General features: G+C 54.4%; 1 protein-coding gene and 1 pseudogene across 3 annotated transcripts in view; one reads left to right on the top strand and one right to left on the bottom strand.

The window, feature by feature from the left end:
- Nucleotides 1–9,208: 9,208 nt before the first annotated feature.
- Dnmt3a (DNA methyltransferase 3 alpha) overlaps nt 9,209–24,483 on the top strand; it is a 100,267-nt gene continuing 84,992 nt past the window's right edge. Inside the window, exon 1 of one of the 3 annotated variants that reach the window (XM_004839114.4) lies at nt 9,209–9,337. The gene's annotated coding sequence lies outside the window, so the exon portion shown is untranslated. Of the gene's footprint in view, nt 9,338–9,562; nt 9,687–10,118; nt 10,257–24,483 lie in introns of those variants that run through there. The other 2 variants (XM_004839113.4, XM_004839112.4) reach the window with 2 other exon arrangements.
- Nucleotides 9,315–12,092, bottom strand: LOC147827064 (uncharacterized; annotated as a pseudogene).

Consider the following 24,483-nt stretch of genomic DNA (forward strand, 5'->3'; position numbering starts at 1 on the left):
AACTGAGCATGGTGGCACATGCTTGTAATCCCAGCACTCAGGAGGCTGAACCAGGAGGATCACTGTGTTTTGTGGCCAGCCTGGGCTACATAGTGATTTCAAGGCCAGCCTGAACTACACAGCTAGGCCCTATTTTTTTTTTTTTTTTTTTTTTGGTACCGGGGATTGAACTCAGGACCTTGTGCTTGAGAGGCAGGCAGAGGAACCACTGAGCTAAATCCCCGGCCCAGCTAGGCCCTATTTTAAAAAACAACAGCAAAAAAGTAACTAAGACAGCGGCTGTGGAGCAGCAGACACTCTGGACCTCTTCTTGCCACTCCCTGGGCCAGAGGCCCCAACCCCTGGCCCCCGTGGCCTGTGCTGGGGTACACTGAGGCAGGTACTGAGCAGTGGGGGCCACCCTTCCTGCTCTGGTACAGCCTAACACCTGGTCTCCACCTCCCCTTCTAGTCCCTAGTCCCCAGAACATGTACCCTGTCCTGCTCAGGAACATGGCTTCCCATGGCCCAGCTCTCCTTCCCTCCTCCCCTGTGCCTTTCTTTGCTCAGTCACTCGCCTTCCCCGATCATGTCCCCACCCCCGCCATCTCCCAGGGCTACAGGTCAATTGGCTCCTGGATCCCTTCATTGTGGTGTGAAAGGCTGGTCTCCAGTGGAGACCTCAGTTGTCTGGGTCCTGGGTGTTCCTTGAATGGGGCAGCTGGGCCATTGTGGGATAAAACCTTGGTTTTCAAGCATAATTTGTTCTGGAAATATGCTTGTAATCCAAAGCATTTGTACACCAAAGCAAATTCCCCTATAAGGAATAATGGAAACTTAGACTATTTGTTACACAACCCCAAAATATTCATATAATATGATTACAATACTGTAATATAATGCAAAATAATAAAGAAAATACAAAATATAAAGAAGAAAATACATTAACCTGACCTTACCTTTGAAAACCTTCCTGGCTGGTGTGAGGGAGACAAGAGAGAGGAGGGCTAGCCTGTTGGTCGGACAACTGTCACTGTCACTAACGAATCACAGCTGTCTATTGGGTCAATGGAATCCTTCTCTTTCTGGGCAACTTTGACAAGGAACCCATCCAATTACACTTGCTTTTGCCTCCTTTTGAGGATTTCGGGGAAATGTGACATTGCATTGTTAAACAGTCATCCCTCACACTGCTACAGCCTTATTGGAGTGTTGCTTGTCTACAAATTTTTGCACTGTTTCCCACATTTTACACATCTCCCTAGTCTCATTTGAAGGGAGGGAGTCCTCCGCCTTTTTCTCCTCCTCCTCTACCAAGGAGATCTCCTCCATAACCTCTTGCTGTTGGGAGAGATCACCCACAACCCAGTAGAGACAGAGAGAGGGAGGGAGAGGGAGCCCATTGGCTCAGTTATGGTCATGTGATGTTCGGAGTGCTGTACTACTTATATTGCAAGACATCGCTCGTTTATCAAGTTAAAATTATAAATGTTTGCTCGTCTTGTGGAACATTAGCAGAACATGTTATTCACAACCTAAGGTTTTACTGTATGTGGAGAAAAACCCAGTGTGCTCTGCCACTGAGCAGCACCCCCCCCCCGCTCTTAATTTTTTAATTTGTTTTGAGACAGGCTCTCCCTAAATTGCCCAGGTGGGAAAACTTGTGATCCTCCTACCTCAGACTACCCAAGTGCTAGGGTTACAGGTGTGCACATAGCCCGCTAGTTTACATCTTTTACCATAGGACATTCTTGTTCATAGCTGTAGCATGAACATTAAAATCCAGACAGGAGCACTGATCCAGTACTGCCTGATAACCAGCAAGAAGATCTGGTCCAGAGTCACACATTTTTTTTTTTCTTCCTGACAATCAAACTCACTGAGCTACATCCCCAGCCCTTTTTATTTTTTATCTTGAGGCAGGGTCTCCCTAAGTTAGGCTGGCTTCAAACTTGTGATTATTTGATCCTTTTACCTTGGCTTCCCAAGTAGCTGAGATTGTAGACATGTGACCCCATGCTTGCCTTAGAATCATATTTTTATTTCCTTGTTTTCATGAGTCTGTAGTTTCCTTAGATATGGAAAAGTTTCTCAATCTTCCTTTGATTTCTGTGACCTCAATACATTTGAAGAATGGAGGGAGGCCCAGCCAATTTGTTGAATATCCCTCATTTTGAGGTATTCTGTTTTGTCTGGTGGGCCCTCACATTCAGCAGGTATGCAACTTTTGAGGACAGTGGCAGAAATGATGCTTGTTTTTAGCACTGCCTGCTGGCAGGTGGCACCTTTGTGATTGGCTTGGCTCTGATGACATTAAGTTTGACTTTGATCAGCTGGTTAAAGGGATATGTTCCAAGCTTTACACTATGAAGTTACTCTTTGTAATTAATATGCATTTTGTGGGGAGGTGCCTTGAGACTACACATAAATATTGTGCTCCTCAAACTTCTGTCATGGCTGGGTCTAGCTGTCCTCCACAGCCTCATGCGGTCATAGGTGGGGACTTTCAGAGGCGGCTGGATCTGGAGTGTGAAACACTGGGATTGATTCATGGTGCAATGCTAGGCTCAAGGGCACTAGGATTAAGGGTGTGAGTGCTGCCTCCCCTAAGTAGCCTGGATAAGGGACAGAAAGAGCTATGCTCATCCCGTTGCTTTGCTACCTTCTGCCTGCCACAGTTTCTCCTCTGTGACACCACCCTGCTTTGGAGTCAGCTGATTATGGACTAAAACTTCTATGAACTGTGAGCTAAATAAACCTTTCCTCCTTTAACTTTGGGTGTTGGGTATTTTGTCTCAGCAAGAAAAGTAGCTAAGACAACTTCTAATTTATTCATTACAGTTATGGACCACATAAACATGTTTCATTCCAAGGCAGAAGTTATGTAGGACGCTGGTCCCATAAGATGCTATCACCTCTACTCTTAAGTGAAATAAATAGGACATACATGTGTAAATATGGAATAGTGTCTTTAGTGTGAGAAACTGAAAGTGTAAATAAGGACTGAAAGGTATAACAGATAATGTGAAATAGGAAGAAAAGGGGCAAAGGGGAAGGGGAAGTGGGAGGGGCAGGGGAAAAGAGAGAAGGGAATGGAATTAATATGAGAAAATGAAAAAATGGAAACAAAGTCTTTGTAAATAGGGAGGGATGGAGGGGTTGAAGGGAGGGCAGGGGAATGGGGATAAAATAAGAACCAAGAGAGATTATGTAAAGGTGCAAATTTCCAATGATGAATGTAACTGTATTGTATACCTAAAATGTACCAATAAAATTAATTTTTTTTTTTTTGGTACCGGGGATTGAACTCGGGTCCTTGTACTTGCAAGGCAGGTGTCGAAAACACTGAGCTAAATCCCCGGCCCAATAAAATTAATTTTTTTTTAAAAGATGCTATCACCTCGGAGTGGGAATGATCTCGGTTTGTGTAAATATACTCAGTGACATTCAAAGGACAGCAAATTCCTTAGAACACAACTCAGTTCCCCAACCATGCATTTCTGGATTTACTTCTATCAGTATGGACTCGGTGAGTTATAATCCGTTATTCTCCTTGTATGAGGGTTCAAATTATTCCTTATCCCACCAGTGGGAGCCCCTCTGTATCCCATCTGGGTAGTAGGTGTGCTGATTGCTATGAGGTTTCATTGCTTCTAGGTGTTCTCAGGGGACAGAACAATGGAAGAGAGAGAGAGAGAGAGACAGAGAGACAGAGACAGAGAGAGAGAGACAGAGAGAGAGAGAAGGACAAGAGAGGTACATACACATATTTTTACCGACTGATTGCAGGATGGAACCCGGGTCTCAGGCCTGCTAGTCAAGGGCTCCACCCCAGCCCTTGTCTTATTTCTGTATCTGTGCACAGGGGAGAGACTCCTGCTGGGTAAAAGCAGGGGCTGAGGTGACTAACAGGGAAGGGGCCGATCCAGCAGCTAGAAGTGAGGAGATATTCATGGAAGTTGCTGAGGGAAATCCACTATGGGGCTAACAATAAAATTGAATAAAAAGACTACATTCAGGCACATATAAAACCATACAGAATGAAGCTGGGTGTGATGGCACATGCCTGTAATCCCAGCACTTGGGAGGCTGAAGAAGGAGGAAGCCAGCCTGGGCTACATAGTCAAACTGAACTATATAGCCAGACTCTGTTTCAAAAAATAAAACAAAACCACATGAATGAATCTGTCTTTATGATTTTCTCTGTGAGTGATGAGAACAGCCTTCTGTAGGTGAGAAAAGACCTTCATGTGCACTTTTTGCTTTATGCTACCAATATCTGTGGTGTGCACAGTAACCAGTTCAGAGGCTTTGGGTTTGGGGGAGGTTGGTTACTAATCCATGATTTTCTGTTATGGTTCAGATCTAGAATGGGCCCCCAACCTCATGTCCCCAGCTTGGTGCTCAGCTAATGGTGCTATTGGGAGGTGGTGGACACTTTAAGAGGTGGGGCCAGCTGGAGGAAGTGGGTCACAGGGGCCCTGTGTGCCCCAGAAGTGATACTGGGGCCTTGGGCACTTCCTCTCTCTCTGCTTTCCAGCTGCCAGGAGGTGAGCAGCTTCTCTCATCAAGGGCTCCCCACCATGATGCTCTGCCCTGCCACAGGCCCAAAGTGACAGGACAAAGCAAGCATGAACTGAAGCCTCTGGAAGTGAGCGCCAAAATGAACATTTCCTCCTTTGAAGTTGCGTATTTCAAGTATTTTGTCACAGTGATAGAAAGCTAACATGACTTTGCAGGGAATGTAGCAATTGGAACCTGGCTGGGCCTGGCTGGGCCTGGAGGAAGTGAGGAAGTGATACGCACTCTCCAGCGCCTGCTCCGGCCCAGTCTCTGAAGGAATCCCCAGGAAGACCTGACCACACCAACAGATACCAGGTCCTCCTGAAGGGGATGCCTCTTCTTCAGTCCTTCAGGTGCAGCCATGCAGGACGAGCCAGGGAGATTCTCCTAGGCAGTCAGACCAGGATGTGATTCCACTGCCAAGAAGAGAGCCTTGGTCACCCTGCCACCAGAGCGGCGCAAGCCACGGACCAGCAGCCCAGCATTGGGAGGCAGAAAGCCCGCCTTCTGTCTCCCAAAGTTGCTCTTCATCTGGATAATCTATTTTCTCTCTGCAATTGTAAATGTGGTGTTTTGGGTGATTCAGTTTATAATTTAGCCACAGTGCGATAAGAAGTACCATAGAGCCAGGTATGTGGCACACATCTGTAATCCCAGCTGCCTGGGAGGTCAATGCTGGAAGATCACAAGTTCCTGAGACCCTGTCTCAAAATAGAAAGGGCTGGTGACATAGCTCAGGGTGAAGGCCCTGGGTTCAATCCTCAGTCCTGGAAAAAGAAAAAAGTGACATGTAGACCACATGGACAGCCATGCACAGTACTTCTGTCTCTGAGCTGGCCAGGGACTGGATTCTCCCACTGTGGGAAGCAGAGTGAGAGGATTTTTAGTTGTAAATGGGGTGGGTTCTTCACATCAGCAGGAACATTTTTAACAATATCTTTTCTTTTTTTTTTTTTTTTTTTTGCTACCGGGGATTGAACTCGGGACCTTGTGCTTTTGAGGCAGGCACCAGAACCACTGAGCTAAACCCCCAGCCCTAACAATATCTTTTCTATGGACTTGAAGTTCACGTAACATTAAATTAACCACTGCAGTGTACAATTCATGGCATTTAGTGATTCACAATGTTCCGCAGCTGCTCCCTGTTAGGTAGCAGGAGCAGTTAGTTCTGAAGCGCATAGCCACCAGAGGAGAAGCCGGCACAGAGCTGTGTAGCTGAGGTGTGGGACCATGGCCCAGCACGCCTAGCTTTTGGGGAGCAACCTCAAGCTTGCTTTGTGGTGCAGGCTGGATCTGTCCATCCACTGCCACCTCTTGTTTGCTTACAGGGATAGGCAGGTGACCCTGTGCTCCTCAGGCCAGAGAACCTGGGTCAGCGTGGGCTGTGGCCAAAGCCAAGACAGTTGAAGGAAGCCACGGGATCTTTCTGCTAGGGGTGGCCTCGTGAGGGGACATTAAAAAAGAAACAAAAGCCCCAGTCAGGACCACTGTGTTTCAGGGCTGAGGGAGGGTGGGTGTTAAAGGACTCGGAGCTTTGGGTCCTGGGGACACTGGGGGCTTCCTGAAAGAAAGGAGACAGCATCCTTCTTTTGGGACCCAGAGCTCAGTCCGCTGGCCACCTCTGCTGGGCTGGGCAGAGCGCGGAGGGAAAGTGACAAAGCAGGAGCAGCAGATGAAGTGACGGAGGGAGAGACTGAGACTGGGGTGAGCACAGGCTCTGGAGCTGGCATGCGAACACCTCGGTTAACTTATTCTTGGGTCCCCAGCCCCAGGCTCCTCCATTGTCTGAACTCCGAACACCTGGGTCTCTTTGTTTCAGCCAGGTTAGGCTGGGGTGCTGTCACACTCGATGGAGCTTGGGTAACACAACTCCCCATGGTAGGGCAAGCTCAGGAGTTGGAACTGCTGAGCAGATGGAACTGTGTGCCTGGTCACACACCACCTCCAGTGCTCTCCTTGACCGGCGGCTCTTCTGCAAGGCAGGTCACTGACTACACAGCAGCACCATCCCGTCCACCTGGCTGTGGACCTTTGAGGCATGAGCGGGAACTGTGGGGCCGGAACCTGCTCCGTAAACTTCATTCATGGCTGTACTGTATGTTTGATTGTGGTAAAATATACACAACACAAAACTTACCAATTTTAAGTGTACAATTCAGTGGCATTAAGTTGTGCAACTATGACCTCCGTCTATTACCACTTTATCATCTTCCTAAGCAGGAGCTCTACCCATTAAACACTGACTCCCCCTTCCTCTCTCCCTCCAGTCCCTGAAAACCAATTTCTACTTCGTCTCCAGGAATTTGACTAGTCTAGGTACCTCATGTACGTGAAATCATACAGTGTTTGTCCTTCTGTGATGGACTTATTTCACTTCGTGTCATGTGATCCAGATCGTAGCCCATGTCAGAATTTCCTTCTTTTTAAAGGTGAGTAATATTCCATTGAATATGTACACTTTATCCATTCATCTGTTGATGGACATTCAGGTTGTTTTTACCTTTTTAGCTACTGTGAAGAGTGTTACTACTATAAACATTGGTGTACAAATATATTCAAGTCTCTGGTCTCATAGGATATATACCTAGACATGGAATAGTTGTGTCATATGGTAATTCTGTTGTTTTAAAAACTATGAATTGGGCTGGGGATTTAGCTCAGTGGTTCCAGCACCTGCCGAGCAAGCGCAAGGTCCCGAGTTCAATCCCCAGTACCAAAAAATTTTTTAAAACTACAAATTGAATCCAGGGCCTCTACACTAACTACATCTCCAGCTCCCGCCCTGTTATGTCTTGTATCTAGATGTCCCCCCAAAGCCTGATGCAGTCATAGTCATAGGTGGGGCTTTTCTGGAGTGTGTGATGCTGGGATCAAGGGTCTGTGATTACTAAATCAGTCCACTGATTGGTTTGGCATAGTCCTGGGTGTGAATGGCACCACCAAAGGGCGGGTGGCCTGAAAGGGATAAAAGGGACACGCTGGCTTCTGCTGCTTTACTAGCTTGCTGCTTGCTCCCCTGCTGCCTCCTGCCCACCATGAGCTGTTTCTCCTCTGTGTCACCCCTCTGCTCTGCCACTCTGCCTTACAGCCAGCCAACTATCAACTGAAATCTCAACAAACTGTGAGATAAACTTTTCCTCCTTTAACTCTGGGTCTTGGGTATTTTGTCCCTGCAGTCAGAAAAGTAACTAAGACAGGCCCTTTTTTATTTTTTAACTTGAACTAGGTTCTCATTAAGTCACTAAGTTGCCCAAGCTGCGTTTGAACTTCAATCTTCCTGCCTCAGCCCTCCAGAATAGAAACTTACATTTGCCCATCTCGGCTCTGAGAATTTCAGCTTGTTAAAAGCAACTATAAACTGGTCATGGTGTGAACACCTGTAATCTGAGCACTCTGGGAGGCTGAGGCAGGAAGATCACAAATTCGAGCCCAGCGTGGAAAAGTTAGCAACTTAGCAAAATCCTAAAAATTAAAAAAAAAAAAAAAAAGGATCAGGATGTAGTTCAGTGGGTTCAATCCCCAGAACTGGGAAATATAAAAGCAACTATGTTTTAAAGGTGGGGGGGTGGTGATTTCAGATTCAGATGAACTTTATGCCTTAGGGGTTTTTTTGGTACTCAGGACTTTGCGCTTGCAAAGCAGGCAGCGGCACCACTGAGCTAAATCCCCGTCCCAAGTCTTACTTTTTTCCTCTTTTCTGTGGTACTGGGACAGAACCCAGGCCTTGCACATGCATGCCAGGTGATCTACTGCTGAGCTACACCCTCAGCCCACCCTCAGTCTCCGGCCTGCAGCGTGAGCACAGCACAAACTGCCTAAAGTGGTGGTGGCCTAGGGGACAGGGCCACATCTGGTGGCTGCCACACAGCTCAGGAAATGGCTGCTGCCCTCTGGGGCAGTGTTATATAAGCCCTCCACAAAAGTAGAGGGAGGCACCTCACTGCTTTTTCCAAAACGCTCTTCCTCTTAGCCAAGCTGGGAGCGCCATTTAGTGTTTGTGGATGCTCCTCTTGACGTGGTCAGTAAAAAATGCAGGAAGCCAGCAGGTCACAAATCCATACAGCCAAGGTAAATTAAGGACCTGTTATGTGCCTGGTGCTGAGCCACAGACATGACAGACGTGGTCCTCATTCCCACGGGGCATAGCGCCCTAAAACTGGCCAGGTGGAGACCTGGCCAGCAGGACCTTACATCAAAAGCCTGGTGTGGCCACTTGAATAAGGTGACACCGGAAAAAGCCCAGGCCAGTTGCCCGGGGCCTGGGGAGTGGTCTCAGAGGTCTAGGCCTGGGAGTGGGCCAGACTGATGCGCCCCCGGGAGGCACTGGCGGCTTCCTGAGGAAAACCTCTCCCTCACCATGGCCCTAAGGAGTGAGCCTGGTGGGTGTGGGGTCACGGCCTGTGACGGGCTTCCAAGGCGGACCAGCGGGCCCACCTTCTGCCGCACCTGCCCCCGGGGTGGGGTGTGTGTAAGGTGGGAGGTGGGCTGTTGGGGGAACCAGGCTGGGGGCTGGGGGTCAGGGCGCCGGGGCCAAGACCTTCCCAGCGGTGGCGGCTGAAGGAGCTGGGTGAGCAGAGGGGCTGTCTCGGCGCCACTGGATAGAGACGCTCCAAGACCTGGGGCCCAGGGGCCGCGGGGAGAGCACCTCCCACAGCGAAGGTGAGGGCGGAGCGCAGGTATGCAGTTACTGGGGGAAGCGACCTTCAGCGTCACTTAGTTCCACCTCCCACCTCACGACATCTTTCAGTCTTCCAGCGCCCACCTGAGGGCACCCAACTCTACTTGGACACCTCAAGGTATGGGGAGCTCACTCCCTTGTAGACAGCTCATCAGACGGAGGTGCTCAGAGCCTCCGGGCGGCGGCCTGGCGCTCCGACCTTGGCCCCGAGGAGCTGGCCGGCGCTCTGGGGCGGCACCTGGCTGGGGGTTGCGGCGCGGACCCGCGGGCGCTGCTGTCCCCAGCCCCAGTGCTGAGGCGGGCAGAGTGCAGTGGGCTCTGGCGGAGGTCGGGAGAACTGCAGGGCGAAGGCCGCCGGGGGCTCCGCGGGCGGCGGGGGGAGGCACTTGACACCGGCCGGGAGAGGAGGGGCTGCTGTCCCTGCGACCAGTGCTGGATGCGGGGACCCAGCGCAGGAGCAGCGCCAGGTAGCCGGGCGCCCCGCGGGGGGAGGCTGCAGCAGGACAGGGGTGGCTCTCACCCGAGGCACCCGGAGCGCGGCCTGCCCCTGGCCTGGCACACGGCGGGGCGCCGCGGGGTTCGGGCCTCCGTCTGGCAGCGCGCGGGGACCCCCGGCGGGCCGCAGAGGCCGCGAAGTCGGACGAGGGCGCTAGGACCGGCCGCGCGCCAGGCCGCTCCCGCCGCGGCGCCCCGGGGCTCCAGCCGGCGCTGCCTCTCGGGCCGGCTCCGCATAGCCGGGGCCGGGGCCAGCGCGGCCGCGGGGGGCGAGCGCCGGGCGGAGGCCTGGGCCCGCGGGCGGCCGGAGGGAGGGAAGGAGGAAGGCGGAGAGAAGGGTGGGAGGGGGGGACCCGGCGGAGGAGGCGGAGAGAGGGAGCGCGACAGCGAGCGGAGGGAGGGAGCGAGCGAGCGAGGCAGGCAGGCGGGCCGGGAGGGAGGAGGCGCGCGGGCGGCGGCGGCGAGAGCAGAGGACGAGCCGGGACGCGGCGCCGCGGCACCAGGGCGCGCAGCCGGGCCGGCGCGACCCGAGCGGCCACACGGTAATGAGCGCCGCTGCGGCGGCCGGGAGGCCGGCCCGGGCGGGCGGGGAGCAGGGAGGCGGCTCTGGGCGCCGCGGCGGGCAGTGCCCGGCTCGGCTCGGGGCGCGCTCCCGGACCCCCTGCAACTCGGCGCCCGGCGCCCGCGGGGCCGCGGCTGCGGGCGGAGACGGCAGGCCGAGCTGGCCGGGCGGCGCGCGGATCCGAGGGTTTGTTTATGTCCCCGCGGGCTCGGCAGGCGCCCCCTCCCGTCCCGCCCGCTCCCGGCGAGGACCCCTCTCCCCGCCCCCGCCCGGCCCCGGGCTCAAGTTCAAGTCTATACAATGCTGCGGGGGCCCCTCCGCCGCCCGCCGTGCTCGGCTCAGCGTTGGCGCAGGGGCCCGGCCCGGCCGCCCTCGCCTTCCGGGCTCTGCTCCCGCCTCGGGGCCCTGTGTGGGGCCCGCGGCCGGGGCGCGGGAGGGCGCAGACCCCAACCCGGAATCTTCGGGCCCCGCCGTGGGCCTGAGGAGCGGGGAGGGGGCGGGGGCCGGGCCCCGGGCCCCGCGCAGGCTCCGCGGCGGCGGCAGAAAATGGCAGCCTGGCACGACCCGGCCCCCCGCCCCTCCCCCGGCTCCCAGCCCTCCTCGGCCCCGCGGGGCGGGGTACCCGGGAGGCCCCCGGAGGCGGGCCGAGGGGTGATCCGGGGGCCCGGCCGGGGAGCGCTGCGCAGCGATCCTCCTCCGGCCACCTGTGGCTGGGGGTGCGGGGCGCCAGCCGATCTGGGAGGGGCGGCGCGTGAGGAAGGCGCCCACTCGTGGGGCACGTCTTCCCGCGGAGGGCCGGGCAGAGGGTGGGGGGGGTGTCGTGGCCGGCTCCTCCCTGCCCCCGCGGCGGCCGTGGGAGCCCGGGCGGTGGTGGCGGTGGCGGCGCCGCAGTGTGGGGGCGGGGCGGGGGCGGGCGAAGATCCCGGGCCGTGGGGCCGGAAAACGCGGGGGTGGGAGCAGCGGGCTGGGAACGGCGCGGGTGGGGACGCCGGGGTCGTCCCCTGCAGCAGCCCCCCCCCGCGCACACTCACGCACGCGGACACACTCACGCACACGCACCCCGCCGGGCCGGTGCAGACGTGTCCTTGAAAGCTTCGCATCTGCACAGTGAAGGACGAGGCCTCGCTGAGGCTACGGATGGGGTCTACGGCCCCACGTCCCCGCGCCCCAGGAGACCCCGAGCTTCGGAGCCGAAGGCGGCCGCAGTCCGTGTCCCGCCCTCACCCCGGATCCCCACCCCGGACCGACCTGGCCTCCCTCCCCTCCGGCGCGGACTGAGCTGGCTGGCGTCCAGGGCCCGCCCCCAGCCCCTCTTCGCTGGGGCCCGCAGGCCTCGGGCTGCCGAACTGCGTTTCGCTTTCCTGGAGCCTGCCTTCTTGGGGGCACCCTCTCCCTTTTCTCCGCCCCTCTGCTGTTTCCCCCTTTTCTCCATCCACTCCGTCCTTGCCCACTCTCTGCTGCAGGGCGAGTGGTGTTGGCACCCTGGGTGGGAATGGGGAGCGCCTGGTTCTCAGGGCCTCCCTCCTCGGGCTCCCAAGGGGAGCCCCCTGTGGCTGCACCTTGACCCAAGATGGCGTTCTGCACCCAGCTGGGCCGCTCAGGCCTGCGTCAGCCAGGGGAGGAAGGGCTGGAGCCTGGAGCTGCACAAAGTGCCCCCTCTCAAACGGCAGCCACAGGAGCCGGCAGCGAAGCGCCCTCTGCCCTGTGACCCCGCGCGCCCCTTGCTGCCTGCCTAGAGGCTGCCATCAGCATCCCTGGGGACAGTTCAGTCTTCATGTTTCACCCTGGGCTGCCAACAGCTGAGCCGCCTCCTGGGCGGGCAGGCCCTGCGGAGGGATCCTGGGATCAGGTGCTGCTGCGTGTGCCTCCTCCCGCCCAGGCAGATGTGACAGCTGCAGCATGGGGAGCTCCTCTTTGCAGTTGCTGGGTGCTATAACTGGCCTGTGGGATTTGGGGAGCCCAGCTGTTAGGCAGAGCCTCTTTGGGCTGCCCGCTGTGCTGGCAGGGCTCTGTCTAGGTAGTTTCGGAGGCCCTTGCCTTATACAGTTGGGTTGTGCGAGTCCCCGTGGGGTCTCTGGTGCAAGATGTTTCCCACCGCTGGCATCCACAGAGGCCCCAGTGGGCCCGATAGGCAGCTCTGAAAGTGCGCGCATGTGTCTGCTTGTGCTGCGGCCAGTCGGGGCCCCAGGCCAAGTTGTACAGCAAGTCTGGCACCTGCCTGCCTCCCCTGCGGGGAACATTCTCCTCTGGGCCTTGGTGTCCCCTCCAGCCTCTGCTCAGGCTCCTTGGTGCTTGTTTTCAGCTTCTGATTCAGACCACCCAGGGCTTCCCTTGTTAGTCCCTTTAGTGGGAGCTTGACCCCAGGAAAGGTGAATTCCTTCTAGACTCAAGGACTGACCTGTCCACAGTTCGAGGACTGCCCCCCCCCTCCCCCCCGGTGCTGGAGGAGCCTAGGAAAGGCAGCCAGTGACCTCCTGTCAGGGTGTCTTCAGACAGGATTCCTCTGAGGGGTGGGGGTTGGCCTGGAGCAGGAGGCCCATTCCAGCTTTGAAATTCTATGGCTCCGATTCTGCTCGGAGGAATTTCAGATCCGGAAGGGGAAATTCAGACCCAGAAGGGTCTGTTTGTCACCTTAGCAGTAATCAGGGAAGGCTCCCTAGAAGAGGAGTTAGGAGGGAGAGCTGGGCCTCCCAGGGGGCTGGACCTGGAAAGGAGGGTGGTTTGAGGCTCGTGGCCCTGCAGGAGACAGGTCTGCGGCCTCTGACTGCAGAGCGGGTAAGAGCACAGCTTCTGTCCAGCCGTCTCAAGTGCGTCCTGTATGTTTATGTAGAAACCTGTGTGTGTAAATAATTTCTGAGGTTTTTCCAGAGTCCAGATCACTGTCAGCCCCTCAAACGCTTATGGATGCTCTACTGTCACCTTCATTCTGCTCTCTGTCACTGGTCCTCTCCAACAGCAAGCCCGGAAGCCAGGATATTGTTGCTTGTTCAGGGGCTGCTGGCAGGCGGAAGTGGAGTGGAGCCTGTGCCCTGGGGAAGCAGGGCTGCCCCACACTACAGCTCCATCCTGGCTGCTGCCTTGGGTCCAGCTCCCTATCTGTTTGAAGAGGCATCTGGCCTTGACGACCCCTGAGTCACCATTTAGTGAGTGTCTGGCCGCTGACCCGGAGACAGGTGTATGGCCGGCCCTCTGCCTGCTGTTTCTGTCCCTGTGGGCAAGGGCATTGCCGGCCTCGAGACCAGTTCTCAGGCCCGCTGCTCCCTGTGAGCACCATGTTCCTCCCAGGCTCCGTGGAGCTAGGCAGAAAGAGGAGTCCTATGCAGCCTTGCTGTCTTTCTAATGGGAGGGTTCACAAGAGACCCTGTCTCCCCATTCTTGGGCCAAACATGTTAGCCTAGACTCCAGGCCTTAAGATTTCAGGTTGCTAGAGAACTTTTAAACCCTGTGAGAACTTGGAGCTTGGTTGGGGGTTTGGGGGTTGCTGATGCTACCCAGAGCCTAAGGTAGAAGGGCATGTGTGCTGTCACGTGCTTCTGCCCCTCATACTTTTGCTGTGCCAGGACTTGAGTGTGTCTGGGCTCTGGCCGTTGGGACGGGGCCAGAGGTCTTAGGAATCGCTTCCACATCAGCCTGCCTGTTGAGATTAGCTTTCTTCGGGGGCTTCGCTGCTCCTGAGTGGGCTCTGATGGTAAACTAAAGGTGCAAGATTCCTTTCCATTTTGAGGCCTTGTTTGCGGTCATTTGTTTTTTTTGAGTACAGCCTTTTCCCTTAAAGTCATGACCAAAGTGTTTGTGTCCAAGTGGCCTCCAATTGGCTGAGTGTGGGACCGAGACCAGGCTCAGTGTGTGAGTGTCTGTGAATATCTGTGTGTGCATGGTGTGCAGCTGCGTGTGGGCACCTAGGACTTGCTGTGATATGAGCCAGTGGGAGGCGGCATAAGTAAGCAAGGACGCCGGAGTGCAGAGCAACTGCGTCGTGACCCTGCCTGGCTCCAGGATCTTGGGAAGCTACGTCATTTCTCTGAGCTTCACTTGTGACAGAGGTGTGAGCCCAGGCCGTGAGGATGGGGTGAGGTGCTGTGGGGTCCGGCTCTGGGAAGCCCTGCTGCCTTCTTGCCTCTTCTGCAAAATCTTGGTCAGATGAGGAAAGTGCTGAGTCTGAGTGAAAATCTTCAGCCATGGGACGCTTCTCAGAGCCACTTAGCAATCTGTTCCCAAGTTTAACAAATTGTGTTGTCAACAGGTGGTTGTTCGTCCACCTTCAGGCCCATGCACTAGCACCAGCACATCCTGACTGACCATTTCCCCAGCACTTCTATGTCCATTTGTCGGAGATTTGCTGAGCACTTCCTGTGAGCAAGGCCCTTTGCTGGTTTTGAGGGGACACCGAAACTAACAACTGCAACGAGAGGGCCCTGGCACAGGGAGACGTAAAGTCCTCCAGAAGAGTGAGGTCATGCCTAACCCAGGGGGTCTGGAAGGCTTCTTGGAGGAGGGGACATCTCAGAAGGGCCTAGGAACTCAGCAGCGGGGCAGGGAAAGGGCGGTCGGGAGGATGCCCCTAGGGAAGTGGGCTGGGTCCTGGGCTTCGGGCCAGGCGGAGGCTCTGCCTAGGTTTGAGGAGAGGCTCCCGCACTAACCCTGCCTGTGGGAGTGGCAGGGCAGTGGTGGGGGTGTGCAGCGAGCAGAGGGAAGGAGCAGAAAGGACCAGCTGGGCCACTGGGAGAGGATCTTGATTCTTTATGTCCCATAGACCAGAGCTTAAGAGCTCAGACTTGGAGAGGAACCAAGCAGGGTTTGAATTACACAACCCCAGGGGGTGGTCGCTAGAAGGGTAAGGTCTGGCATCTGTGCCGGTGTTGGCAACTGCAGTGTGGATGGGGGCAGGGGTTCTTTTTTCCGGCCTCCCAAAGGTCCTGTCCTCTGTTGCCCACCCTCGGGCTGAGACACACCAGCATCCAGAACATTCCTTCAGGGATGAGGAGGGAAGTGGGGGTGGAACATCAGGTTCCTGCCTCTGCAGCCCAACTCCGCCCTGCCTCCTCCCTCCCCTGCACTCAGGGGCTGAGCCATCAGCTCAGAAAGGAGGTGTTCAGGCAGGCGGCCAGCACCCCCAGGTGTGGGTACAGGTGCCTGGCAGCCCCCATCAAGATGGCGGGTGCCAGGCACGCCAGGCCACATCTCCCTTGCTGATCACGGCGCCAGCCACCAGCCTGTCTGGAGGACAGAGGCGGGGACCTGGTGGGGGCGCCTGGGGCTTTCCTAGCTGAGGCTCAGCACAGAGTGTATTGTTTCTAGCAGTAGCACTGCCTCTGCAGTGCCCACTCTGCCTACTATAGTCCTCCCTGACCCCTAAGGCTTCCAGCCTTATTTAGATATGTGCCCAGGTTCCTAATTTCCTTCCTTCCTTTCTTTCTCTTTTTTTTTTTTTTTTTTTTTTTTTGAGAAAGCATCTCGCTGTGTAGTTCGGGCTGCTCTTGAACTCGCTATGTAGCCCAGACTGTTCTCCACCACACCCGGTGAACAGGTCCCTAATTTCTCTTCCTGGGGTCATCCCTGTTGATCCCACCTCTGTTTCTGTTTCAAATGTCAAGGTCATTTTTGATTGGAGCCAGTTATTAGCTGTCCCTGCCGGGTGCACAGTGGCCAAGAGGGACCCTGTTTTTTTTTTTTTTGTACCGGGGATCGAACTTGGGTCCTTGTGCTTTCGAAGCAGGCAGCGAAACCACTGAGCTAAATCCCCAGCCTGTGAGGACCCTCTTTTACAGCCAGTGACTGGCGAGCTGGGACTTGGGTCTCCCGACTCCTAGTCCAGTGCCCTTCTTGTTGTAGACAGATTCCAGACCTGACAGGTCAGCTAGGTCACAGGGCTCCAGTGACCCTTACTTGAAAGTGTTCAAAGTTACTTAGGGCCAAGATTATGCCATTGAGGATTAGATTGGTGGTTACTGAGCTCTTGGTTGGGTGTGGGTTGTTGCTGTGGCCCTGGAATGAGCTCCCTGATTCCCCAGAGGGCCCTGGCAGTGAAGGCAAGGATGCCCTCCCCAATCCTCCCACACCCAGCAACCAGAACCTTCCAGAGGAGGCCTCCTGAAAGAAGGGTCCTGTACAATTAATTTTATAAATTCTGGGGCTGGAGATTTAGCTCAGTGGTTCTGCCGCCTACCTTGAAAGCACAAGGTCCTGAATTCGATCCCCAGTACCAAAAAACAAAACAAAACTTTATAAATTCTGAAAGGATAGATACATTTATGGATAAAGGGGAATGTAAGTAGATTCTCCATAAGCCTTTGAAATGAGATAGTAAAGGTGTCTATTCTTAGATATCCATGAGTTGGTGTTGGGTTCCCCAAAAAAGCAACGTACATAGTGTAATCTCATTTTGTAAAATTCCTTAAAAATATATGCAGTTATTCACATTTATGGTCTAGTACATGCATAGAAGAAGTTGTCCTGGAAGAATATACACCAATCCATCTCCACTAAGATTTTTACCTTACTTTGTACATTTTTGTATTCTTTGAAGATATGTAAATGAACATGTGTTTGTTTCTTAATGACAACAGAATAAAACCACACCTTTTTAAAAGGTCATAAAAACTGATTTTATCCAGGAACTTTTGCTATTCAGGAACAGAGAGCTCAGTGCAGAACTGGGCTCCACTTGGAACAGACTGGAGCAGTGGGGAATCAGCCCAGGAGCAGGTCCAAGAGTCAAGGAAAGAAAAGTTACTAAGAGGAAACAGCAGGTAGGGGAGGCCAGCAAAACAGACCCAATAGGATCCTGGGAATGAGGAATCTGATGAGCTATTGAGAGTGATCAGACATCAAGGGGAAAGCCACACCTTTTGAAAGTGTTTAGATAAGGATAAGAATAAGTATGAAGTCGGGTGGGGTAATCCCAGTACTCTGGAGGCTGAGGCAAGAGGGACTCTGGGTGTTTGAGGCCAGCCTGGGGTACATAGTGTGTTCAAGACCAGCCTGAACTACATAGACCCTCTCTCAAAAAAAAAAAAAAAATTCACGTTATCCCAGGGCTGATGGGTGGACTATATTCTTTTAAATAATGGATCAAAAACTGGCTTAGAGATGTGGCAAGGTCACTTGGGTAACCTTACCCTTTGCAGGGAGAGTCTTTCCTGAAGAGCGTGCATGGTAAAGCCCTGGCCCGGCAGGGACTGGCTGAGAGCAGAGTAGGACCTGTCTGTTCCCTGACCCCCGAGAGGCAGTGGACAAAGTTTTAGAGGTTGGTGATTTGAAATTCAATTCAGGCCCAGACTGGGAAACAAATCACTGAAGGTCTTTCCAAAAGGCATCAGTATGGTGGACTGCTGTGGTCCAAATGGTTTCCCAGGAGCTGGAGACATGACTAGCCTGGCCCAGGGAGGATGTACAGGTGACCTGGCAGGGGGACAGCGGGGCTTTGGGGAGGTTGGGCCAGTGGCTAGAGAGGGAAGCTGGGGAATTCTGTGGTGTGTGGGCTCAGGTTGTGTCCAAATCTGATCCGGGGGCTCTTGAGCACGTGGCAGCAACCCAGGTGACAGCAAGTGGAGGGTGAGTGAGGAGCAAGTGCAAGTGCCACTGTCTAGTCACCTTGCTGGCCCAGGGACCTGGAGCTAGGTGCTTGGGAATAGCACCCACATCCCCTCTGCAGTTCCACTTCCCCGTGACTGCCTCTTGGAGCTCCCTTCCCCGCTGCAGCCACCTCTGTTGAACAGGACAGGAGAAAGTATCTTTGCCCCCGACTCTCGCCCCCAGAATAAGGTACAAGAACAAAAGGACCCCAGCATGGAGGCCAGCACAGGGACAGCCCTTCCGCAGATGACCAGCCCCTTAGTTCCAGGCTGGTAGTGACAGATGTCCTGGGCAAAGGGGACTGGGAAACTGGGCAGACTTCCCGTGTAGGGATTAGCACATCAGCCTTGCGGGGACTCAGTTGCTGAGAGCCCTAAACAGCTTCGAGTGGCAAGGTTTTTCTGAAAATCAGGCCCGAGCAGGTGCCCTCATCTTGCAGGTGTTGCCTGAGAATGAGACAGTGTCCAGGAACTGTCTGGCATGACAGTGTGGGGGCATGTGTCCCTTTTCCTGAAGGAGGGGTTGTTGCATGGTGGCACAGGGTGGGGACAGCCCTGAAGGCCCTGTTGCACTGTCAGACCCTACACAAGTGAGCTGTCCTTCTCATTCTCCCTGTGGTGAAGGGAAGGGAGTCATGCTGAGAATGACCCCAAGCCCACAGTGGACCTGGGCTGGGGCGGTGGCAGAGTGGTGGGGACAGAGATGTCTGAGCTCATCTTTTGCTGTCTGATCCAGGTCCCTTTTCCCGGTGCCAGCAGGGAGTTGGCCTCTCTGGGCTCCATCTTCTTCTGCAAAGCCAAGGTTTGGCTGTCAAGAGGCTCTGTTCCCATGGGCCCCGTGGTCTCTCCAGGGCCAGACGGACCAGTGGCCTCCTCTGGGTTCTGGGCCACTGGCAGGGCTGGCTGCTCCATGGCTGGAGGCTTGGGAGGATCTAGGCCAGGGCAGGCCTGGGATGCAGCAGTGGCTCCTAAGGGTTTTATTCCCAGCAGCAGTGTGGTGCTTGTTGCCATCCACTCACGGGCCTGAGGCTCCCCTCCTGTTTGATGGTGTCCTGAGGGTCCTGGCTGGTACTGAAAGCTCAGCTGGAGAACCCAGTAGGGCCCGGCAGTTGCCTGTGACTTTTCTTCTGTCATCATCCTCCCAGCAGCTTGGGATCTGAGGTCAGGCCCTGAGGTGGCAGGCTGGCAGCCCTCCTGCATCAGGCCCACCAGTGGTACCTGTCCATTCATTTATGAAAGGCCTCCCAGGTGCTAGCACTGGCTACACAAATGAGACCCAGGACACTGGCAGCTTAGTGGGAGGCTGGTGAGGGCAGACATAGTGTAGGCCCCTAGAAAGAGCTGGCAGGGAGCACCCAGGACATTACCAGGGGCCAGGGAAAGGAAGCCTGATTCAGGGAGAGGGAAGGCCCGGAAGGGCTTTCTGAAGGCTGAGCTGAGTGCAAGGCAGGAAGCAGTTAGCTAGTGAGCAAGGGCATGTTCGGCCCGATGTGGCTAGAGGCAGGGAATGATGGGATAGGAGGTCAGAGGCCAGGCCCTGGAAAGCTGGGGTATTATCCATGGGTGGGTGTTGGACTATTTTTGTATGTGAGAAAGATCATTTTGGGACACCCAGGAGGAGAAATGGGACAGGTGAGGTTGGTGGCAGGGAGCCCGGGTAGAAGGTTGGTGCAGAAGAAGTACAGGGCAGCAGTGTGGGCTCGGAGGATGGCGTGCTTTGCACAGCACTTGGAAACAGTGCGGGAAGGCTGCATGCCGAAGAGAGTGGGGGCGTTGGGCCGACCCTCTGGTTTCTGGCTCAGCCAGCTGTGTGGACGGACTCTAGGAGCGCTTCCCAGGGAGCTGGGGATGGAGAGTGGCTAGATTTCCTTAGGGGAGCCAGGCATGCAGAAAGAGGTGAGAGCCCGAGTCAGAGGGCCTGGGGAGGCATCTGGTGGGATGGATGAGGAAGGCAGGGCATTTGGCTCCATGGCTGTGGGCAGCCCCACCTCAACATAGATGCTCGAGGGAGGCAGCTCAGGCCACATGCACTGGGGTGGCTGATGCTGGGGCCCTGGCCTGGGTTTTCTGCTGCAGTAATTCCCCCAAAACCTACCTAGCAAGAGCAGGACCCCGTCCCTCCACTCCCTGGTTGCGAGGCCTGGGTCAGCGTCCCTGACGTGAGAATTGTCTGTGGACTGAAGCTGGTGTAAGGCCGTGGGCCTTCTGGCTAGTCTTCATTCAGAGGCAGGTCTGGCTAGAGAGGAGGGGACAGGCCGGGGACAGCATTTGTGGTAAACAAAGAGAAAAAGATAAAAACAAAAACTATTTTTCTCAAATCAAAATGAGTCTTTCGTGTGTCACAGGAAGTATAATCTGATGGGCGTTTCCAAAGACCTTCTGGAAAAATGCTGTGAGCCATGTCAGACACACGACACGGTGCAGACAGAGGCAGGGCAGAATGGCAGGTCAGTGCTGCCAAACTTGGCCCTGGGCAGAGAGCGGTCTCCTTGGCTTCGCTACCTCCTAGCCTTGCATCCTTGGGCAGAGTGCTTCGCCGCTCTTAGCCTCAGTGTTGCCATCTGTGAAGTGGATATAACCTCTTTTGCAGATTTGTGTTTTGTTTGTTTGCCTTGAGCACTGCATCTTGCACTAAACCTGGATATTTTATTTCACCCATCTTTTAAAAGAATCCTCCTCCAGCTGGCTTCACAGGTGTTCGAGGATTCAAATTCAACCGTGTATACTCCCTGTTTGGCACAGACAAGATGCAGCCCCACATGCCCACTCCTCCCTCCCTCTCTTACTGAGCTTCCTCTTCTGCTTTTCCTCCCAAAGAGCCTGTCCCCTCTTGTCCCTCAGACACTGTGAGCCTCCTGTTCCTGTGACTCCCTTGTTCCCAGTTCTTCTCCCAGACCCTGGGTCACCTGAGTGTGTTTGAAGTGCTGAGAATGGGAATTGGAGGTTAGTTCCTTTTCCTTTTTAATAACATGAAGGGGTGGTCTGTGTGGAGAGCAGAGGGTGAGAGGGCTGAGGAGGACAATCGTGGGGCTGGCCAGGACCACAGCTAGGACCTTGCCTTGTAGCTGGCTCAGTGTGTGCTTAGGGGTGTCTTGGCCAGGACCTGCGGGGGGCGCCTTGCTTGCAGAGCCAGACTTCGGGGGACAGTGGAGCCGGGTCTCCTGGGAGGGGCACACAGGCTGACTGGCTGTTTTGTGGCCCTGGGCCTGCAGCCACACCTGTGGGGAAACCTTTGAAGTCTGCATTCTGGAGGCCCTGGGGGAGGCCGGGCTCTCTGTGAGGGTTCCCTGCTGGTAAGGCTGGCCTGGCAAGCATCAGGCAGTCTCCAGCCAGAGATGGGCCTGGGTGGGGGCTGCTGTTGATCTGAGCGTGGAACCCAAGTTTGTCTGGTGTGGCCAGGCCCCGTGCAAGGATGCAGGCCAAGGCCTGGTCTTCTGGAAGCTGGGCCTACATGAACTCAGGGTGTGGTGGTGTAACTGAGTGAACTGTACAGTGTAATTAATCCAGCATAGCCTTAATGATATGCATAATTATCCTGCATGGTAATTAGGTGTAAATGGTAAGCAGTTCACATAAAGGTTTTTGTAATTGGTATTAATTTTGCAGAGGCAAACCAAGTTTATGCGGTTTTTCTCCTCTTGCTCTGTTAGTTTTCTGGTACAGGCAATTCCCAGCTTTTGCAGGAATTCTATTGCAAATGTTTGTTTATAGGGCAATGTTTTGTATTTTCTCTCAGAACAATGTTATGAATGGTTATGAGGTTCCCAAGCTGCTTTCCAAATGCCTCTCTGGCCCATACAGTAGGTGAAATGTGTCAGTGCAAGCCTGCAGGGGGCCCAGGGCCTGCGCCTCCAGGTGGCCGTGTGCCTGGGTTGTTCTCACTGTGTACGTGTGTGTGTGTGCGCGCGCGTCTGTGTTTGTGTGTCTGTGTGTGCATGTGTGCATTCATCTCTCCATTCGGCATCTGTGTTTGTCTGTCTGTGTCTATCCCTCTGTGCATCTGTGTTCATCCCTGTGCGTGTCTCTGTGTGCTGCATCTGCGTCTGTGTGCTTGTGTCTTTGTGTGTTCATTTGTAAGCGTGTCTGTATGCATCTGTGTGTTTGTGTGTCCGCCTGTGCATCTGGGCCTGTGTTTGTGTCTGTTTCTGTGGCTTCGTGTTTGTCTGTGAGTGTGCATCTCTGCGTGTGGCTCTGTGGGCATCTCTGCCTGTGTGTCTATCTCTTTCCATGCAGCTGTGTCTTCACATGTGTGTGTGTGTGTGTGTGTGCGCACGCGCGCACGCACGTATCACTGGGAGAGAACCTAACACCATAGTGGACAATGGGAAGTCATGACTGTGGCTCAGGTACAGCAGCCATTCTGGAGTAATTGCTGGCTGCTCCTGGATGAGGTCTTAAGCCAGAGTCTGGGTTTCCTAAGAACCTGTTACTGGTCTTTCATCATGAATCACATAGTGATTTTGATTTTGATTTTTTTTTTTATTTTTGGTACTGGGGATTGAACTCGGGTCCTTCCTCTTGCAGGGCAGGCGGCGTCATAGTGATTTTTAAATGAACATTTACTGAGTGCCTGCCATATGTGCTCAAATTTTTCATATCTTAAAATACACTTATGAGGAAAGGATTCTCATTCACCCCATTTTACAGATTTGGAAACTGAGGCCCACTCCTGAGGTGTGGTCTGGTTGAGCCACCTGAGGGTTGAAGGGTGGATGAGCTGCATGCAGCAGGCTGTGGAGGAGTGGCTAGTAGTTCCAGGACCTGCGGCCCAAATCCTGGGGCTCTTCCTCCTTGCCTTGATGCTCTCCATAAATGGCTTGCTTTGGGCCAGTAGGAGCAAAGACAAGGAGAAAGCAGACCAAGGCCCCATGGGAAGTTCTGAGGGCAGCAGCTCCTTTCTGCTCCAGTGGGTGGGGAGGGAGCTGAGCTTCACTAGCAAGTCCCAGGCCCTGCAGACCCTTGCTAGTTTTTTGTTTGTTTTTTTTTGGTACTGGGGATTGGACTCGGGTCCTTCCGCTTGCAGGGCAGGTGGCAAAACCACTGAGCTAAATCCCTGGCCTGGGCCTTGCTAGTTTTGACATGGGAGGGGATCAGCTGGGTGGCCAGTTAGTGTCATTTGGTCTAGGGAGAGAGTGACCCGGTGGCGGTGGGATGAGCATGTCCATGGACTCTGCGACAGGTTGGTCACAGGCAAGCCAGGGACTCCAAGGCCTGGAGGGGTGGGAGACCAGGCCCCTTCTGTTTTCTGTGGCTCACTGGGACCCTGGGACCTTCACAACCCCCTCACTTTGCCATCTAGGACAGGATGGCCTGCAAACACCTGAGCAGAGGTCAGTTCTGGCCTGGGACAGTAGACAGAAGCCTCAGAGCTTCTGATGGCCTTCCCATTGGTGCAGTGCCCTGGGGGCTCCACCAAGTGACCCCTAGAATGGGGGTTGTGGGGGGTCACTCTAGGCACTGCAGCACTGTGCTGGGGATGTTGCAGCTGCCTGGGAGTGACTTCACACAGTCCTCTCTGCCTCAAGGGTCACCCGGAACTAGGAGGGGTGGAACATGGGGGGGTGCCCAACTCTGAGCTGGGGGTGGGGCAGGAAAGCCCAAGATACGAACTCTGACCTTGTCTGTGTGGGAAAATAGACACATCCATGTAAGTGTTGACTAACCACCCACAGAAACTGATTAAAGACTCCTGGCTGGGTAGTCGAGAAAGAGATGTCAGACTGAGGGTCAGGGAGAAAGGGGGCTGGGGAGCCTTTAGGAGGGAGCCTTCCTTTTGGAGGACAGAGTGGTGTGAGTAGAAACTGTGGGAACAGGAGATGTCAGCCGGGGATTCTTACCGAACCCAGGATGAAGGGATCAGCTGGGAGAGATGGGGGTGGGTTAGACCAGAGGCCAAGGTCAATCTGTACCCAGCCATTGGTGTAAGGCCAGAACAGAATTTAGATGGTGTGAAAATCACTGGCATCACAGAGTCTAGATAGATAGATAGATTGATTGATGGACTGATTGATTGGCATACAACTCGCGTAGGTATACAAGTTGAAGGTGTATAGTACATTCACACAGTTGTACACGCATGAGCACATCAATTTCAGAATCTTCTCACACTTCAGGGTTTTGGCTGAGGAAGCTGTGTATGGAAAGTCTCTGCTGAGAAGCTGGGGTAGAGGTACAGATGTCAGAGTAGGAAGGCCCACTACTGGATAACCACTAAGGTCATTGTACCAGTGGTACAAGGGCCTGCAGGGAATTGGGGGACAAGAGAAGCTTGAGGCTCAGTGCCTATTGGACATTGCATCTGAGTGGGAAAGTGGGACCTGAGTTCTTCCAGGGTTTAGGCAGCTGAGAGGCAGGGGAAACCACTTCTATCTTGAAAGAGAAGCTAGAAAATAGAGCTCGCTCTGCGGGAAGCATGGGGTGGCTAGGAAGCATGGCTCTAGAAGAGCGAGATTTTAGGTGACTAACAGCCATTAGGTAGGGATATATGGAAAATAAAGAAAACTGGAGCCTTGCAGGAGGAGGTCTGCATTCTTTTAAGCTCAGATGGTTTACAAAAAGAGACTTTAGAGAAAGGCAAGAGACCCTTTGGAGCACCCCTGAGCAACAGTGGGAGCAAGACTCCGTCAGCCCTGG

The sequence above is a fragment of the Heterocephalus glaber genome, unplaced genomic scaffold (assembly GCF_053883595.1).
Source record: "Heterocephalus glaber isolate CG9 unplaced genomic scaffold, H.glaber_assembly_v1.0 deba00001457, whole genome shotgun sequence".
In the NCBI taxonomy this organism is placed as follows: Eukaryota; Metazoa; Chordata; class Mammalia; order Rodentia; family Bathyergidae; genus Heterocephalus; species Heterocephalus glaber.